Raw genomic sequence first — 21,084 nt, 5'->3', positions numbered from 1 at the left:
GCGCCGCGGCCCCCGGGGGCGGGCTGGGGGCGGGGCTCCGCGCCTCTCCGCAGGCGCCAACTCTGGCGCTGGGGGGCGCGGTTGCGAGGCCCTGCAGAAGGTTGGACAAAGGTCCGAACGCGGAGCGGGGAGGCAAGTCCCGGGCGTCTCCCCACCTCCCAGCTCCATCCCGGACCCCAAACCAGAGGGGCGAGGGCACGTTTGTTTTTCCAATACGAGGGAACAGACGGATTATGAAGAAGCGGGCCAACCTCACGTTAATCTTTGCGCCGGTCAGTGTCCCCGCTTGAGCAGCGCCTGCGTTTGCCGGGAAGGACACCAGTTACACTCCCCGTCTTTTAAGCCATCCCTCCGCGTGTGTCCATCCTCCACCGCTGATTTAACAATTCCTCTTCCTCCCGGGGGGAATTAGCTCACAGGGCAGCAGCGCCGCAGCGAGCCCCTGGGGCGCGCGTGGCAGGGGATTCTGCTCCTTTAGAGGGTAGCCGAGGCCTTCGGCCTCGAGGCCCATTCCAAGGCGGGAGAGCCAGCAGTGTTCCTCCTCTAGGGATGATCACATTCAAACCTTAAGATAACCCTGGGGGGGGGGGGGGGCGGGGGGGGCGGGGCGCTGTTCCCTTTAACAATATCAGAAAAACGCACACAGGCACACAATCTTGTGTTAGGGAGGTTATGGACTTGGGTTAAGAAAGACTGGTTTCTCTTCTTTTCCCTTGGTGGTAGGGCTTCAACCCAGGTAGGCCCCGTCTTCCTCGTTGGGGCCCTCTTTCTACGAGCCCACATTGAAACCAGTGAAGCTAGGCTTGTTGCCAGTTCCTTCTCAGTGGCCACCATGCACCTCCTGGTCTTCTTCCCTGGCTTGTTGCCATTTTTTCTCCTGACTGGCTTTGGACTTTACACTCTGCCTCTGACCTTTGGACTTGGCAATGAAACTTAATTTCCCTAGCTTTGATCTTGGGCTATAGGGTTTATTCCCCCACCTCCCACACTCCCCAACCCCCACATCACCTGCTCTTCCCCCTCCTGGCCATCTACCTTCTCCTAGCTCACCCCATCCAGCCCACCTGATCCCTGATTGTAGCAGCCTTTTCAAAGGAGATGTTCACACAGGAAGAGATTTGGGCTGCTATAGGAAAAGAAAGAAGCCAAGGAGCCAGTAAGATTTGCATGGAGCCACGAAACTGTCTTCTCTAGAGTTGCCTGTCCCTTCTCTCTCCTGAGATGTGTCAAATCAGTTCCTAGAGAAACTATTCCCTCTCATGGCCCACAGTGGGCATGTTTCCCTACCAGCCCAGAGATGACTGAACCAGCACCTAACTCAAAAGCAGGGAATCCACCAATGGCAGAGAACACTTCTCAATTAGCAATAATTTTGCCTCAGATAAACCTCATTGGCTATGATACTGCCCCTGCACAAAGCTCACAGAACACTTCTCTCTACTGAGAATTTGGACCAAGAGTCAAGAGTCCGTGGCTAGGTGTGTTTGTTTGTTTTTCTTTTCCTTTTCTGGACCCGCAAGGTCACATAGGCTTGATGGTCAGATAGAGTTAGTTAAATATATTTCCAAGATGAAGTTTTGGGGGCACTCAGGAAACTGTGGGAGGACCATGGAGCAGACAGTCCTAGAGATACAGGGAAATGCTCCACACCAGAGTCATGTGGAAACAAAGCTGCCTGGGGCCTTACCTTCTGGCCCCCAAGGTAGCTGCTGAACTGCCAGCACTTTGAAACTAATGCTTCTGCTTCTTTCCAGGCTTGCCAGAACTACCCCCGCCCCCTTAACCCCTCAGTTTTATTAAGATATAATTGACATGTCAGTTATAACACTGTATAAGTAAGGTGTCCAACATAATGATTTGATACATGTATATACTGCACCATGATTACAATAAGTTTAGTTAACATCACTACCTTGCATAGTTACAACATTTGTTTCTTTGTATTTAAGTTGTACTCTCTTAGCAGCTTTAAAATACATGATACTAGGGGCACCTGGGTGGCCCAGTCCACTCAGCATCTGACTTCTGCTCAGGTCACGAACTCACAGTTCATGAGTTTGAGCCCGTGTCGAGCTCTGTGCTGACACCCCAGAGCCTGGATCTTCTTCAGATTGATTCTCTCTCTCTCTCCCTCTCTCTCTCTCTCTGTCCCTCCCTGCTCATTCTCTGTCTCTCTCTCAAAAGTAAATAAATGTTAAAAAATGTTTTTTAAAAATACATTATACTAGAACTTTGGATTTAGCCACAGAAACAAAACTACAGCAGCTTGAATAAAATGGAGATTTATTTCTCATGTAAAAGTCCACATGGGGTGCCGGTACTCTATGGGCTGCAGCCATCTGCCCATTGTTGAGGCTGCTCTGGGGCTCTTGCTGGTTGGTCGCTCAGTGTAGGTTTGTGTTGTGGGTGATGGCAGGGCTGGACAAAGAGCCCAGAGTGTGGACCTCAGTTCCAACTGAGAACAGCAGGAGCTATAGGAAGAATACCAGTTACATTTGCCAGTCGTGGCAGAGTCTGATGTGACTTCTGGTCACCTGTACAATCACAGTGGCCTTAAATTCCCTCTCACTTATCAGGAGCTCAGGGGTGAGCATTCAGCTATTTTTGGTGCTACAACGCCGCTTAAAATATTTCCTTAATGAAAAATAGTCATTTTGGATTCTGATAATCTTATCTGTTTAGAGAGTCTGCAATGCATTGCAAGCAATTTTTCTAGAGGTTAGATTTCTGGGGGCAATTATACAAAAGAGCCCAGAATGGGCAGCCGTGGCTCCATTCTCTAGGCTGAACAAAGAAAAAGGGGCTGGGCAGGCCTCAAGACACCCCTTCTCCCCACTCAAATTGCTTCCAGACATGGCCTTTTGCAGTTGGTTCTCTCTCTTAGGATCTTGAAATGAGAAAAAAAAGCAATTTGGTTCCAGAAAATTCAGAGGCAAATGGAGGCCCCAGGTGTCCCCCCCCAAGACCCTGACCTGGAAGGCCAAGGTGCAGATCCCATATTTCTACAAGGAATTAGCAGAGTGCTATCAGTTCCCAAATTAGCCTGAAGCTTTGGCTTTGACAACAACACAAGTCAACACCACCCATGTGATCAGAGGGGTTTTAAGGAGCAAGTTTGTTCCCACACTGGAACAGAAACTAAAGTGGTACCAAATAGTCCTTATGTAAGCTGGGCTAACCCACTTTTCCACAGTTGCAGGCCTGTGGAGTTTCATCCAAGCTGCTCTCCAAAGTCCACACTGTGTCAAGGCCTTTGCTCAAGCCAGAGACACAGACCACCACAGGCCACACCCAAAGGCCAGAGTGAGAGCTCAGCTTCGAAGATTGTAGAAAACTCTAAGGAGACAAAAGAGAAGGGATAAAGGATCCTAGGATCTGAAAAGAGAAAGTTTTATGTCTGCAGCCATAGCCCTGGGCAATCAGACACCCTCCTCCCTAATCTGCCATCAGGAGGGCACTAGAAGAGCTAGGAGGATAGGTTGCTGAACAAGGAAAGGCAGAGTGTTAAAGGCATAGGAGCCAGGTGACAAGAATGGCAGCTGCAAATCATGATAGTTCATGGACATTAATAGGACCTCCTGCATAGATTAGGGCAGAGAACTTCTTAGTTTGTGGGGATGCAACAGTGTGGTGGCGCTGGATTTCTTTGGGCTTTGGGCCAGGAGGAAGTGCTGAGTGTGGGAAAGTGGGAGAGGCAGAGCTGCCTGGGCTTCTATCTGGCAGGGTCACAGGGCAAATGTGTAAGGGGGCCGTGTGAGGCATGCTTCTGGAACATAGTTGTCACACTGGTTGCTGTAGCCTGTTCACACTAGGGACCCTCCAGCTTGGTGCTCCTCTGCAGGCTGTATAAACCAGCCCTGCTGTAGGTCCTGGAGGATGATACAGCCATCAGATCTGGGTTCTGTAATATTTGCCGTGTATGTTTAGAAGGAAGTGGAAAGTTTGCCTTTTAACTGCATTTCCTCTCTTTTTATTTTTTTTTATCTATTTATTTATTTTTAATTCTTTTAACATTTATTTTTTTTATTTTTTTTTCAATATATGAAATTTATTGTCAAATTGGTTTCCATACAACACCCAGTGCTCATCCCAAAAGGTGCCCTCCTCAATACCCATCACCCACCCTCCCCTCCCTCCCACCCCCCATCAACCCTCAGTTTGTTCTCAGTTTTTAAGAATTTCCTCTCTTTTTAAAAAATGTTTATTTATTTGTTTTCAGAGAGAGTGGGAGAGGGGCAGGGAGAAGCCCAAGCAGGCTCTGTGCTGATACCCAGTGCTTGAACTCATAAACCATGAGATCATGACCTGAGCTGAAATCAAGAGTTGGATGCTTAACCAGCTGAGCCACCCAAGCGCCCGTAACTATATTTCCTTCTTGTTTCAAGAACCCTAACAATTCTATACATATTAATGCTTATTTATTTTTGAGACAGAGAGACAGAGCATGAGCAGGGAAGGGGCAGAGAGAGAGGGAGACACAGAATCCGAAGCAGGCTCCAGGCTCTGAGCTGTCAGCACAGAGCCTGACGTGGGGCTTGAACCTACGACTCATGAGATCATGACCTGAGCTGAACCTACTGAGCCACCCAGCAACCCTAACCCTAACAATTCTAGGACCACTTAGTCCAGTAGTTGTTTTCCAAAAATAAATAAAGGAGAAAATAAAAGGAAGCAAAAACATCCAAGTGGTATGGCATGTCTGGGCTGCTCTGGAGCGGCCGGGGGCCCAGGCTTGCTCCGTCTTTTGCCCTGCCATCTGTAGGGTGATGGCATAGAGGGGAGGGTGTGCCATGATAAAATCGGGGTTCGGAAAGAAAGGAGAGTTGGCACATGGCCGTTGCAAGGCAATCAACACCTCTACTCCAGTGGAAGGAATGTGGGATTTGATGCCTGTTTTTAAATCTCTATTTCTGCCACCCAGTCTCTGTGCATCTCAGGCAAGTCATTTAACCTTTCTGACCCTCAGTTTCCTTGCCTGCAAAATAATTCCTACCATACCAAATGGTGGTGAGAGGTAGACATATCTTAAAAGAGCCTAGCACAGTGTCTGCTACATGTTGCTACGTGACAGAACATTCCCTCCCATTGCTACAATTGGTTCTTAAGAAGTCTATTTAATTTTCTTCTCAGCCCTGCTGGTCTGCCATTTTCTCACTATAAAGAGGACCGTCATCTCCACATAGATCACTGTGCAGTGGCCTTTTCTATTTTTCGGTTGTTCAGCATCTAGGTAATATTCCATTGAATAAAAATACTATAATTTATTTGCCCAGTTTATGGTAAGTAGAACACTTGGAATTTCCCCAAGTTTTTACTGTTCCGTACAACATTGCTATGTACATACTGCTCGCACACATGCATGTTAAGTTTCATCAGGGTGTCAAAGAGGTTCACCAAGAGTGAAATTTCTGGGTCATATGAAACACCTGTCCTCAACTTTACTAGATAATGTCAGACATCCTTCCAAAATGGTATGCTAGCTCACTCACCAACTCACAGCATATGAGACTGGCTGTTGCTCCACAATACACACCAACAGGTTCTTAAAGCTTTGCCATTCTGTAAGATGTGTGCTGGTGTCTCATTGTGGTCTTGACAACATTTTTGTTAGTTGCAAATATTTTGTCTTCTACCCCTGTCCCTTGTGTTTTCATTCTCCTTATAATACCTTTAGTGAATAAAGTTCTTAATTTTAATGCTGTTAGTAACTTGTTCCTTTTTCTTGCTGCCTTTTCCATTATCATTAGTGCTTTGTGTTACTTGCTTAAAAAAAAAAATCTTTCCCTACCCAGGGTCATGAAGATCTTCTCCTATACTATCCTCCTACACTATACTAGAGAAGCTTTATACTTCTCAGAGCTGTATGATTTTGCATTTCATGTTTAGGGAGTTAATCCACTTTGGAGTTGATTTTTGTGTATCACGGGAGGAATCCTTATAGATACTCAGCTGACCCCGTGTATTTTACTAGCCATTTCTCAATGACCTGCATTCCTATCTCTGTCCAATATCAAGTGTCCAGATATGTTTGGACTGGTTTTAGGGGCTCTTATTCTCTTTCATGGAACTATTTATTCATCCTTTTACCAGCACCTCGTTATCTTGATATCTGATAATGTAGGTTCTTTGTATCTTATTTTTCTTTCTTTTTAAAAAATGGTTTATTTTTTGAGAGAGAGAGAGAGAGCACAGACACACACACACACACACACACACACACACACACACACGCATGCACGCGCAAGTGGGGGAGGGGCAGCGAGAGAGGGGAACAGAGGATCTGAAGCCGGCTCTGCACCGACAGGCTGACAGCAGCAAGCCTGAGGTGGGACTTGAACTCAATAACTGCAAGCTCATGATCTGAGCTGAAGTCAGATGCTCATATTTTTCAAGAGCATCTTGGCTATCCTTGGCCTTTTTCCATTCCCATATACATTTTCAAATTGACTTATCAAATACAAACAAACCAGTTAGGATTTTGATCCGTTTCGGTTTGGGGAGGATTGCCATCTTTACAGAACTGAGTTGTCCAAGACTATGGTAGATCTCTTCATATTTAGATCCACCTAAATGTTTCACGGTAACATATTCAACTTTAGTATAGAGGCTTTGCACATCTTCAGCATGACTTATTTCTAGCCACATAATATTTCTTAATACCTCTATAGAGGTAAGGTTGACATACAATAACTGTATAATATTTATAGTGTATGACTTGGTAAGTTTACCATATACACCCGAGACCATCACTACAATCAAGATAATAAATATATGCATCACCCCCAAAAGACTCCTCATGTCCCTTTGTAATCCTTCCTTCCCAAACATCCCCCCTGTCTCCTCTGTACCCAAGCAATCAATAACTGGCTTTCTGTCACTCTAGACCAGTTTACACTTCTCAGAATATGATATAAATTAAATCATGTAGTATGTACTCTTTTTGATCTGCTTTCTTTTCACTCAGCATAACTGTTTTGATTCATTTAGGCTACAGTGTGTATCAATAGTTGCTTTTTAGAAAAGTCTTTTTATTTTGAAATAGTTATATATTCACAGGAAGTTGCAAAAATAGTTCAGAGTTTCCCTGTACCCTTTACCCAGTTTCTCCTCCTCGATCTTTGCATGCCTGGGTACTTTCTGTCACTAATATGTCTGCTCAAATACAGCTTGCTCTGACCAAACAATATAATATCGTCAGCTGGTGGGTCTCTACCACCTCTCCCTCTGTTATTTTCTGCCTAGAACTTACTAACAGCTGATTTTTCTCATTTGTTTATTAATTTCTGTATTGTGATCTCACCCTATTAGAATATGAATTCCGTGAAAACAGAGACCTTGTCTGTTCCTAGTCAGTGACTAGAATACAGCCTGGCATCAACAAATCATTGTTGAATAATAAAATACTAAATCTCCCAGCAACTGCATAACATGGATATTGTTCTCTCTATTTTACAGATGAAAAACTGGGTTGGGAAAGATAAAGTGGCATGCCCTAAACTGCACAGTTTGTAGTAGTGGTGGTGGGGGATATTGGGTGCTGAGATGTGAATCTCTGATTTATAAAGACACCCTGTTTTTAAAAAATTCTGAGACAGGAAGCAGGGCAGAAAGAAGCTGGTTATCTCTATGTTCTTCTATAGCAGTAGTCCTTGTTCACACCATAGACTCCGACCACAGTGCCCAGGCCAGTGACAGCTAACATCCCAAGTGGTCAGCCCTTGGGGTCACTGGCCCCAGCAGCAGTGGCAGGGCTTACAAGTCCCAGCATGGACTTCCCTACTTCCTAGAAAGAGCAGGCAACTAATTTCCCCCATCCCCATTCATGCTTATGTTTTTTTTTTAAACAAATTAATACTTCTAGCATTTATTTCTAAATCTTTTTTTAAAGAGGCATTAGAGTTCATCACCATTTATTGCAAATGGATTTCTTTAAACAAGTCAGTTCTGATGTTGAAACTGTAATGCATGATTTTTTGTTTGGTTTTTTTTTTTTAGTTTTTTTTTGGCACTATTTATCATTTAGAACAATAGAGAACAACTTTTAAAATACAAAGTGGATAGCACTTCACTGAAAAACTAATCCAAGAAACAGATTTTACTTTTATGCCCCAAATCTACATATTTTTAGTTAAGCTATATTAAAAAGTTAATTTCCAAAAAGACACAAGCTTAAGAAATCATGATGAAAGTTAGCTGGATTTTCTTGAGAAATGAAATTAAAAACAGACGGCACTGCTTACTTTTCAGCAAATTCTGCTTTGCCAAGTTTCGAAAGGAAAAAGCCTAACAGAGTTTTCCATGTTGTCTCCTTGCCTGGGAGAGTCTGGAGGACGTGCTCCTTTCTGACAGCCTACTTTGTCATCGCTGCTCCCAGTCACAGCTGAATCTGTCAACATGACGGCTTCACCTACTCGCCATGCACAGCCTAGAGCTGCAAATCCCGGTTGGAGTAGATAAATCCCCTGCCTCTTCGATGGAGCTGTGGATTTCAGGTGTTGCTTTATGTGCTCCAGTCAATTTGCATGAAGCTAGTACAAGAAAGGAACCACATCACTTACGTCTGTGAACTTTCTGGAACAAAAATCTGGCACATCAGTCGGTTACTTTATCCATTACAATGTGAGTACCCAGTAGCAATCTTTCTTCCAGAGCTTCTGATCCGTATTGGGTCAATGTTGCAAACTTTGTGTTATAATCAACACTTTGGAAAATGTATCATCACTGTCCTATTCTTCAGAAGCGTGATTCCTGTGGGGTTAGGGAAAAGAAAAGCCCCAATAAATCCCCTTTCCTACTGCCTTGAGCCAACTTTTTAAGCTGCTCTGTCCTTTCTGGGGTGGATAAGTGAACACTGGGCCTTTTCTGCTTTAAAAAAAAAACACCACCATAAAAACAAGACATGATCAGTGTGTATGTATTTAGAAAATACAGAAAGATAGAAGTGTTTTAAAAATCACCCTTTGGGCACCTGGGTGGCTAAGTTGGTTAAGCCTCCGACCCCTGATTTTGGTTCAGGTCATGGTCTCAGGGTCATGGATCTCTGCACGCTCAGCAGAGCCTGTGTGGGATTCTCTCTCCCTCTCTCTCTGCCCCTCCCCAGCTTGTGAATGCACACTTTCTCTCTCTCTCTCTCTCTCTCTCTCTCTCTCTCAAAATAAGTAAACTTCAGAAAAAAAAATCACCCTTGATCCTACTGGTCAATGTTAGTTTTTTGGTGTACATCTTTCAGATTTTTTTAAATGTGTGCACATAGACACACATCTTCACAGAAATGTTATTTTATTATTATATATGTTGTCTGGTAACTTTCTAAAAACAATACAGTTGAACATTTGGATATATCACCAACATTTTTTATCTAACATGATTTTTCACGGCTGCATAGACTATTTAACCTATGGGTAGAGAGGCTGTTCACAAGTTTTGGCTATTACAAACAATGAGAGATGAACATGCTCATCGCAAAATCTCTGTTTCTTTACTTGTCTCCTTAAGGACAGTCACACAAGTGGAAAGGCTACAGCCCAGGGCACGCCCGATGCAGTTCTCAGGCTTCCCTTGAGTAACCCCATGCCACACGCACTCCTGTCCACACCGCAGCCCACCCAGCCTGCTTCGGGAAGTACGCGCCAGACGACTGTTCTGGCTCCGAGGAACCTGGGGTAGAGCGCGCGTAGCGTGCACAGCAAGCCGTTGAGTCTGTGGTCCCATCTAAGCCCTCTAGGGCAAAGGGAGGTGTCCCCAAGAGAAGAGAGCACGAATGAGGGTGGGCCTATGGAAGGAGTCACCTCTTGTCCCTGCGTGGCACAGGCTCTGTCTTTGAACCTTGATTTCCTCATCTGCGGAACGGGGATGGATTCCCTTGGTGATGGAGACGCGTGGATGCGGCGCCTCCGGGGTGCACAAAACCGAGCCCCGCCTGCGGGAGCGCCCCGGCGCCTGCAGGAGGCCGAGGGCCAGGGAGCCACGCCACGCCGGGAGAAAGGCTCCGGGCCTGCAGGGGGAGCCGCGAGCCCACTGCCCGAGCTGCAGCGGCAGGGGGCGGGGCCGCCGAGCCACCAGGGAGGAACGCGCCGCCCGGCGTTCGGCCGGGACCCACTCTGGGTCTTCATCTCGGGGGATTTCTTTTCCCGTGCAACAAAAACGCCAGCAGCCTAACAGGTCCTCGCTTGGCTTTTCCCCTCCCCGCTCAGTCCAGCGGTCCAGAGCTCCAAGTCTTGGCTCCAGGGTTTTCAAACCTCCGCGGGGAGGCTTCGCCTCCAGGGAGCCTTGCTGGACTCCCCCAGGGCTCAAAAGGCGTGGCGCCCCAGGCGGCGCCTGCTTCCGCGAGTGTGCGGCCCACTTCCTGCGTTTGGCTGTCTCTGGGGATGGGCGCTTTGCTTCCCTACCGGGACTCGATCCCCTTATTGCCGCACGCAAGCGCCACTCGCCTCGGGCCCATCGTTAGAAGCGAAGGAGCCACCTCTTCTCCCCGCAGAGCGCACAGGTCCTCGGAAGGGGCTATGCTGCACCTCCCACCCTTTAGCCAATTTGCTAAAGGTCCCAATTGAAGCGTGCCAATTGTGCGTGTGTGTTGGGGGGTGGGGTGGGAGGAATCGTTGTGCGTCTTTGTGGGAGTTTGTGCAGCATGTCGGCTGCGTGTTTGTGCCTGTGTGACTGTACACGTACTGTGAGAAAGCATCTTCTAAATTAACTCAATGTATGGAGTAAGTATTAAAGTGGAACTGGAATAGATTCTAATCCTTGTTACTTGAGGATATAGGTAAAATAGCCAAGAAATCTGAGGGCTGGGGATTAATACTATATTTGCAGCCATAGGCATCTAACCTTGGGCAAATCTCTTCCTTAACTGGTCTTCATTGCCACTTTGGTAAAAGGTAATTGTTTAAATGGAAAATCTCTCATAAAAGTATGAAATGACCATGTGTCAGATTTTAACTCCTTAGTTAGTGAGAGAATAATATGTTGAAAAATCAGTTCAAAGGACAATACAAAGGCTGGACACGCATACCATCAATCAGGAATAATGAAACGAATTTGTTAATTGATACAAAATTGGCTCCTTCCCTGGGGCGGGGGATCAATTACACCTCCACCGGACAAAATTTATTTGCATTGCGGTGAACATGAATCATTTGTATTGTTTTCAGTTTTCTACAATTTATAGACTCAAAGACAATGAGATGGTAGCCTGGAAGGGCACACTAGCCCAGTATTCAATAGGGCATTTCCCCCTCCCCCACCCCCATTTCAAAAATCTCTCACACTTTTTCCTGGCAATTTGTACAATAGGGTTGGGTTGCATAAAGATTTTCCAAAGTTTTTAGTAGTGCAACTCTTTTTCTAAGTGAAATCTTGCAGGAAATCCGTGTGTGTGTGTGTGTGTGTGTGTGTGTGTGTGTGTGTTTATGTATATATGTGTATATATACATATATATATATTTTACTTTCTAGAATTTATTTTTTATAATTTACATTAAAGTTAATTTGCAAATGGTGCAACAATGATTTCAGGAGTAGATTGCTTAGTGCCCCTTACCCATTTAGCCCATCCCCCACCCACAACCCCTCCAGCAACCCTGTTTTTTCTCTATATTTAAGTCTCATGTTTTGTCACCTCCCTGTTTTTATATTATTTTTGCTTCCCTTTTCTTATATTCATCTGTTTTGTCTCTTAAAGTCCTCATATGAGTGAAGTCATATGATATTTGTCTTTCTCTAATTTTGCTTAGCATAATACCCTCTAGTTCCAACCACGTAGTTGCAAAATGGCAAGACTTCATTCTTTATGATTGCCGAGTGATACTCCATTGTGTATATGTATACCACATCTTCTTTATCCATTCATCCATCGATGGACATTTGGGCTCTTTCCATACTTTGGCTATTGCTGACAGTGCTGCTATAAACATTGGGGTGCATGTGCCCCTTCGAAACAACATACCCGTATCCCTTGGATAAATATCTAGTAGTGCAATTGCTGGGTCGTAGGGTAGTTCTATTTTTAGCTTTTTGAGGAACCTCCATACAGTTTTCCAGAGTGGCTGCATCAGTTTGCATTCCCACCAGCAACACAAAAGAGATCCTCTTTCTCCGCATCCTCGCCAACATCTGTTGTTGCCTGACTTGTTAATGTTAGCCATTCTGACAGGTGTGAGGTGGTATCTCATTGTGGTTTTGATTTGTATTTCCTGGATGATGAGTGATGTTGAGCATTTTTTCATGTGTCAGTTGGCCATCTGGATGTCTTCTTTGGAGAAGTGTCTATTCATGTCTTTTGCCCATTTCTTCACTGGGTTATTTGTTTTTTGGGTGTTGAGTTTGATAAATTCTTGATAGATTTTGGATATTAACCCTTTATCTGATATGTCATTTGTAAATATCTTCTCCCATTCTGTTGGTTGCCTTTTAGTTTTGCTGATTGTTTCCTTTGCTGTGCAGAAGCTTTTTATTTTGATGAGGTCCCAATAGTTCATTTTTGCTTTGGTTTCCCTTGACTCTGGAGACGTGTTGAGTAAGAAGTTGCTGAGGCCAAGGTCAAAGAGGTTTTTGCCTGCTTTCTCCTTAAGGATTTTGATGACTTCCTGTCTTATGTTCAGGTCTTTTATACATTTTATTTTGTGTATGATGTAAGAAAGTGGTCCAGGTTCATTCTTCTGCATGTTGCTGTCCAGTTTTCCCAGCACCAGTTGCTGAAGAGACTGTCTTTATTCCATTGGATATTCTTTCCTGCTTTGTCAAAGATTAGCTGGCCATATGTTTCTGGGTCCATTTCTGTGTTCTCTATTCTGTTCCATTGATCTTAGTGTCTGTTTTTGTGCCATGTATATGTATACATTTTAAATCTCAGTTAAAATCATTTACTATACAGTTAATACATGCTCATTGTAAAATTGTGGGGAAGTACATAAGGTTACTAAATAAAAATTAGTCTTCCTTCTCTTCTCCCTTTTCCTTCTCTCCTTTCAATTCCAGAGCTACGTACTATGAAAGATTTTTGCATACCTCAGAAGACACCCTCTTCACATATACAAACATGTGGTTTTTAAAACACAGATGACATAAAAACAATTTGCTCTTCTGTACTTACTTTTTTTTTTTTCCAATTAAAAATATACTGTGGACATAGAGGCCCACCTAATCATTTTAAGTGGCTTAGTTGTATTCCATGGTATAGTTACCTTCAACTTATTTGGCCTGCTATCTATTAATGGATATTTTTTAGTTGTTTTCCAGTTTTTTGGTATTATAAACAAATGCTTCCATGAGCTTCCTTAATCAGTACTTTTGTGTGGTGATACATCTATATCTTTTTATTTTTATAGACAGGGCATGAGCAGGGGAGGGGCAGAAAGAGAGGGGCACACAGAATCCGAAGCAGGCTCCAGGCTCTGAGCTGTCAGCACAGAGCCTGACGCGGGGCTCGAACTCACGAACCATGAGATCACGACCTGGGCTGAAGTCGGACACTTAACCAACCGAGCCACCCAGGCGCCCTGATATATCTATATCTGTCTATTGATCTATAAAATTTTAGGAGTGGAATCACTGCGTTGAAGGACAGGTGCATTTAAACATTTTGATATATATTGCCAAGTTACCTTCCCCCAAAGTTGTAATCATTTATTTTTTCCTAGCCAAATGGCGTATCTTTACATCTCCACCAAGAGTGGGTATTATCAGACTTTTAAATCTTTGTCGATCTGATAGAGGGAAATGGCCCCTCATCATTTCAGTGTACTTTTCTACAATTATCTCTAGCAGTTAAAAATCTTCCCCTTGATGAGAAATTGCTTCACTGTTTATGTGACCTTCCTCTGCAGAATAAGTCACATGGCATAATTTGAAAACTCTTGAGCTAGCTTGGTTCCCCAGGATCTCACATTCCAGGAGGCAGATTCTATGGAAGTGGGTGTTTGTGCTCTATGTCAGTGTGGAGCTTGTGTGTTCCCTCTGTGTGTCTGTGTGCAAGATGTTTGAGTGCCTGTGTGTCCATGCCGGTGAGTGTTCACGTCTCCTTGGCTGCAGGGGGAGCAGAGAGCTCACAATGGCACAGGTTTCCAGGGGATTCATGTGGGACACAGAGGTCTCTCCCAGTTGGAGAAGAAGAGCAGCTGGACCTTCTAGCACTGCTAATGAGAAAAGGACTGAGGACAGTAGCAACCTCGTACTCTGTCTCTCCTGCCCTATCTGCTTTTGCTGGGGTGCTATTCCCTTCCTCTCCACAGACCCATGAACTTGTCCATGGGCCCCAAAGTAGCCACCCTGGTCTGACTCTGCAAACCTTTCAGCAGAAGAGGCCATTGCTGCCTGGAACAGTGACTCTGTTTCTCAAGAAACCACCACTCAGCATGACTGGGGAAGAGAAAACAGCCACCAGCAGGTTCTGTTGGCCGAGGCTGAAGTAACGATAAGTCTCTGCTTTGTAACCTGCTCCATTGTTTAGGAAGTGGCTGGAAGCTTGATTCACTGTCCACTGGCAGCACCAGCAGTGGATCTGGGAGAAAGAGAAGGAACTCAGGAAGGAGACGGACCTGGGTTCCAAACTGAGTTCTGCTACTTAGTAGCTGTGTGGTTGAGGGCCAGTCACTTGATTTCTCTGAGCCTCATGCCCTCATCTCATGAGGTTAATGGTGGCCACCTTGTGACGTTATTGTGAGGATTAAATTAAATAATATATGTAATGGATCTTAATAAGTACCTCAGTCAACATCCCCCTGAAAGTAAGAGTTTGAGAATCACACTTTTCAGAATGAACATCTCAAAGAACATCCCCAAACATCAGAATCGAGAGGGTCATTCTTCCTTTGGTGTGCCCATTCAACAGCAACCTTGTACCCATGTACTCGTGCGAGAATGGTAAGATCTGGCTCTGCCTACCCTCCTGTGTCACTCGCTGCTATACGCTTTTTTTGAAGATTGTGTTTTTAAGTAATCTCTACACCCAACATGGGGCTTGAACTTACAACTTTGGGATCAAGAGTCGCATGCTCTACTGACTGAGCCAGCCAGGCACTTTCACTTTTAACTTTAACCACATCTTTGCTCCTTCATGCCTTGTGCCTTTGTTCACATGGCTCCATCAGCCTGGAGTGCTCGCCCCACTCCACTCTCCACCTGACTACTTATGCCTCAAGGCGTTATCAGGGCAAAGGATGTATTATCTAATCTGACATATCTGCCTATTGTCTGGAATAGAGAGAGTCAAAGTGGACTCCTACTGTATCATATAAAAAAATAAAATTCCAGATGGGCTAAGGGCTTAAAATGTAAAAAATAAAATATTAAAAAATTTGGCAAGACAAATCATGATGCAATACTATTATATACCCACTAGAATGGCTGGTGAAAAAGTCAGATGCTACCAAGTACTGGGTGGATATGGAGCAACTAGATGTTTCTTACATTATGATGTGAGTGTAATTGGTACATCCACTTTGGAAAACTGGCAGTGTCTACAAACCTGAGCATACACATACCCTGTGTCCCCAAAATTATGCTCTTGGGTAAATATACAACAGAAATACGGACATAAATTCCATATAACAGAAATACAGACATAAATTCACCAAAAATATGTGCGAGGATGTTCATAGCACCAGTATTTGTAATAGCCCCAAATTGGAAGCAAACCACATGCCCAAAACAAATTTAAAAAATAGTGAAACAAAAAAACCCCAGTAAAACAAATAAAGTGTGGTATACTTATATAAAGGAATACAGCAGAGCAATGAGAATGAATGAATTACATGAATGAATCTCACAAACATAATATGAGTTGAAGCTAGACACAAATGGGTACATATGGATGATTCATTTGAATAAAGTTTAAACATTAACCTATGATGTTAGAGGTCAGGGTAGAGGTTAATTTTTTGGAAGGGGAGTGACTGGAAGGAGACACAAAGGAGCTCTTAGGATGCTGGAGATGTTATGTTTCTTGATCTGGGTCCTGGCTACATGAGTGTGTTCACCTTTGTGAAAAATCATGGATCCATAAAAATATAGGCACTATTTCATAAGTATGTTATACTTTAATAAAAAATTTTGGCAGATAGGTCTCTTATAAACTAAGGTTGTAGACCTTCTCAACCAAAGTTGGAAATTTTGGAGATCTAAGTGATAGATGTTTCCATATATATATGGAAGCATTTTTATGGCAAAAGATACTTCAAGCAATGTCAAAAGACAAGCAATAGATTTGGCAAAAAAATATTTGCAATGCAGATGATAGACAAAGGTTAAAAGCTGTAATATGCAAAGAGCTATCAATTGGTAAGATAAACAACCCAATAGAGAAGTAGACAAAATGATATGAATAGGCAATTCAGAGAAGGAAAATATCCAACTGTATAGAAAGATGCTCAAATTCATTAGAATTCAGGAGAATGTAAATTAAAGTAATAATAAGATACCAGTTTGCACCCTCCAGGCTGGAAAAATTAAAAAGAGCTTCTACATCTGTTTTATGTGGGGGAAAAAGTGTGCTCTTAATCATTGCTGGCGGAGATGTAAATTATTACAGCCATTTTGGAAATCAATCTGGAAAAATCCATTAAAATTAAAAATACATATGCCCTTTGACCTTGCAATCCCACTCCTGGGAATCTATTCCAGAGAAATAAAAGCATCTACCTAAAGGCTCGTGTACAAGGGTGTTTATTGCAGCATTGATCGTAGAGGTGCATGCATGATGCGTGTGCGTGCAGATACACACACACGTGCGCACAGAGACACTCAGCCCGGAAACAAAGCAAATGCTTCTCAGCAGGAAATGGTGTAAATGACTGTGCTCTCCCTTAGGGCTCATAGTCCAGAGGCCTGGGGTAAGCTGCAATCTTTTCAGTCCACAGGATGTCTCCACCTGGGGCACTGGACTGGGAGGCAGTTGTGGACGATTAGAAGCCCTGTTCCTCCTGCCCGTAGCCAGCAGCACTGATTACATAGCAGAATTTGGAGAAGTGATCGCCTGGGACAGAGGCATTCCTACAGCCCCTCTTGGCAGGGCCTTCAGGATCAAAGAAGGGACACCAACAAAGGAGGACCACGAGGGTGGCTCTTACATTCACTGCCAGTCAAACCTATGGTGGCTTTTTAAAGCCAAAGTCAGGCAAAAATTTCCTACTAATTGAAGGGATCAATTGCAAATAATTATTTCTAAAAACCATGTCTCCCTTCTGATGTTTGTGGTCAAGCCACATCTCCATCCACCTGAGGCTCTCTGTCTTAAGTGAATTAAAATGTGGGGGAGGGGCGCCTGGGTGGCTCAGTCGGTTAAGCGTCCGACTTCGGCTCAGGTCATTATATCACGACGGTGTATGAGTTCGAGCCCCACGTCGGGCTCTCTGCTGACAGCTCAGAGCCTGGAGCCGCTTCAGATTCTGTCTGCCCTTCCCTGCTCACGCTCTGTCTCTCAATAATAAATAAATGTTAAAAAAAAATTTTTTTTAATGTGGGGGAAACTTGCTAAACTCCAGTAAGCTGTCGGTTGGCGGGGCGGGGGGGGGGGGGGGGCTCTGGCTTACCTTAGGAAGGCAGCTCTAAACAGACCTCTACCCTAAATGGAGGCCCACATAGTCGGTGTGTCAATATTTAAAGTTATAAGCCAAGCCAATAAACTCTTAGGTAAAAATATTTTATCCTCCTGCCTTAAAAAACATGCCCTCATGAGATAAAAAAAAAAAAGAAAACATTTTTTAATGTAACATTATGATTTTTATATAAATAAAAGTAGGCAAAGCAGTAAAGGAGATAGAATTTAATTATTTTTGAACATATTTTGATATTCTGTTGATTGGCTGCTGATGTGTAAATGAGCAATAAAATCAAGATCCACGTAATTCACAAATTATTATGTATCCGTTTATTAACTTAATTTTTCTTGCCCTCCTTATTGCAACATTGTTACAATCAAGATTTTTGCACCATTTATGTTCTTTGATGATGAGGCCAAATTAGATTATCTTTTCTGAGTCATAATTCTTAGGTAATTAAAAAAATTAATTTCTATTTAGAGAAAGCTTCAGAAAGAAGTGGGATATTGTCACCAAAAAAAAAAATCTTAAAACCAGCATTTAAATTTGGAAATGAATCATGAATTGTACATAGCCTGTTCCAATGTGTTAATGGAGTTCCATAAGGTAAATTGATCACGATTGCCCCAAATCTCACAAAATATTTAAATTTCACAATATAAATTTCTACCTCCTATACTGTAAATTTCACCAGGTCTTAAAGTAATATCCAGATTGATGCTGTGATGTGAAGAATTAGTTACACACGCTATATCCATATTTATGTTTATACAGAGGTAAAGTGTTAATATGGCAAGACGTTCCTCAGCCACCATACACACCTGTCAATACCACACTAATTTGTGAGTACGCTCTGGACCATGAATTGGAGCACACAGAGAAGCATGAAAATGGACGTGTACCCTACTGGGAAATGCTACTCCACTCTCTAAGAAACTATTGCATTCATGTTATCTGAGAAAAAGGATTTGACAAGTTAATTAATTTGTCTTTTTTCTTACTTAAGTGCTTCTGCCACTCAAACCTTCCTCTTACTCTGAAGCTGTGTCTGTCTCCACTGTTGGCAGAAGCACAGCTCAGAAACCTTTGTGATATTCAGACAACAGTTGCTTTTTGTGTTGAGGGCATGGGGCAAAAGACCAGGAGTGGTGTTTCACAAGGGCCTGAACGGTGTCATCACTGGAGCCGGTGTTTAGGCTGCAGGCTGCATTAAGCCAGTGCTGAGCAACAGATCCTGTGTGCTCCTTAATCAATTTATTTTTGGAGTATTCATGATATGTGGGACCTTCTATGGGAGGACTTCACAAATTTGCTGTGGTGCACGATCGGTTTTCAATTTTCCGATCCAATCCAGACCAATTCTTTTGTACGAATCCAATAAAAACAAATCACTAGAAAAATGGATTTACAAAAATCCATACAAAATACAAGGCTAAAGTTTTAAAGGTTCGACAGATATAAAATTACTCTCAGTTTCTGTGTGTAACTCATTAAGACTCTAGTAACAGACCATTTGTGGACTGGCACTAGTCCACAGACCACACTTCTTACCGTGCTGCTCAAAGTCCCAGAAGCTGGGTAGGGACCCCTCTGGCCTCCAAGAAGTTACCAGAAACCACCAGCCTGAATCCTACCCCACTGTCTTTTTCCGCCTTGGTTTGAGTACTTCCCCCTCTGTCATGCGGCTCTCGTGTTAGGGCATCAAGTCCTCTGTTCTTTCGTTGTCCCAACGCATGTGCAGATCCCCAAGGTTTCTCCATCTCCACAAGCCTCTGCAACCCCTGCTTCTCCCTGAGTCACCCCCATCGGTTTATGATGAGGGACCTTGAAAGACATACTTAGAGCAGAGGCTTCTGAGCCAAGGGCAGTGCTGAGAGTGTGATGTTGCATTTGACACAGCCAGGACCTCTCCAGCTCCAGAGACTGTTGGGAGAGGGAGTCAGGCTCATTTGCCCCCTGAACTGGGAGGATATGGCTACTTCTCTGGCAGGGCCACCTGCACATGGCGGGTGCATTTCTGGGGTTAAGAAATCTGCTCACCTGTCCTTCCTCTTAGGGGCTGATGCTAGAACCTGGGGATGAATTGTTTCACTTGTCTCTGCTGGAGGAGTCAGGATGCTGCATCCACAGCAAATGGTCATGCATGTTGTAGGAAGCAGGAGATAACTGATTTTGAGATGTTCATTAAGATCAGACCAGAAAGCCTATTGTCAGGCCCCAGATAGGCAGCTGGTGAAAGAGGGCCATGTAGAGCCGGTCAGAGTTGTTGTCCCACCATGGTGGGCAGAGCAAATGGAAAGGGAAAGAAGGTTCCCAGAATGCTCTGGGCTTTCTTCGTGGAGGTAGGAATTCCCACCCACCTGGGGTCAGCAGCAATTCCAGAGCTTATTAACACTTCCAGCAATCCTACATAGGACAGATACATGCCTCTAAAATTATCTGTATTTTTTTTTACCACTTACATATTTTTTATGACTCAGTTCAAATTTTCTCTCCTTCTCATTTCTCCTTCTTGTAGATATTTTTGCAACAGGCTTAGTTATATGCATTACAAGCTACTGGTGATTCACTTAAGCTTTCTCCTTTAATGTTTTAAGATTACAAAAGGAATTCAGAAATATATAAAGTGGAAGTCTGTATTCACCATCCCTACAGTCCTATGCTCCTCCATCCTCCTCCTAAGAGTTAAGGATTTTTGCCAGCTGTTAACAGTGTGTCCTTGCCAAGCCGTGCTGTGCATTTACAAATACCTGTCTCTCTCATCACTCCCCCTAGGGGAAGCAATGCCATAAGCAACTCTATGGAGGGGCCCAAGTGGAGAGGAATTGAAGCCACTGGCCAGCAGCCACGTGAATGAGTTTGGAAGCAGGTCCTTCAGCCCTCACCAAACCTTCGGATGAGGCTGCAGCCCTGGTCGACATAATGACTGCAGTCTCATGATGGACTCTGAGTGGGACCACCCTGAGTAATTCCTGACTCTCTGAAACTGTGTGAGATAACAAATGTTTGTTGTTTTAAGCTGCTAAGTCTTGGAATAATGGTTATATATATAGAAATATAATTAACACAACTTCCATATCTCTCCAATCACAGCATTATTTTTTAGTTCCTCTCTATCACAAAGCTTTTCAAGAGAGTTGTCTATACTTATCATCTCCTTTTCCTTCCTTTCCCCTCCACCTAATCCTATCCTGATATGTTAGCCAATGTCTACTGTCTGTGTGATGAGGATGTGATAGGGCAATGCTGTCTTAGATACCCGTTGCAGATCCTAGAGGAGGGTTCACGTGCAGAAGGTTTATCAAGGAAGAGTCCTTAAGAGAAATTGGAAAAGGAGTGGGGGAAGCAGCACAGGAAGAGGGGCAAGTGGAGCAAGGTTGACATTTCAGGCAGAGTCCAAGTCCCATACTAATCCCGGACAGCTCTGGAGAAAATGATACCTTAAAATTTTTTCCACCTTGAGGCAAAAGAGCTGAGCTTTCATACTGCCATACTAGTCAGTCATTGTGTGGGCTATCCAGGGGCATAAATTCTCAGACTCTTCTGGCTG

The 21,084-nt window shown here is 43.8% G+C and overlaps 1 long non-coding RNA gene and 1 pseudogene across 1 annotated transcript; one reads left to right on the top strand and one right to left on the bottom strand.

Moving 5' to 3' along the window:
• Positions 1-21: 21 nt before the first annotated feature.
• Positions 22-20,614, top strand: LOC113601878 (uncharacterized). The gene is made up of 3 exons (XR_003423200.2): positions 22-272; positions 8,321-8,619; positions 20,310-20,614. It is a non-coding gene; the product is annotated as an uncharacterized LOC113601878 (long non-coding RNA).
• LOC113602131 (uncharacterized) lies at positions 1,341-1,421 on the bottom strand (annotated as a pseudogene).
• Positions 20,615-21,084: the final 470 nt, after the last annotated feature.

Source organism: Acinonyx jubatus, chromosome B3 (genome assembly GCF_027475565.1).
Source record: "Acinonyx jubatus isolate Ajub_Pintada_27869175 chromosome B3, VMU_Ajub_asm_v1.0, whole genome shotgun sequence".
Classification (NCBI taxonomy): domain Eukaryota; kingdom Metazoa; phylum Chordata; class Mammalia; order Carnivora; family Felidae; genus Acinonyx; species Acinonyx jubatus.
Note: the sequence above shows the minus strand (reverse complement) of the source record. Positions and strands in the feature narration are given on the sequence as shown.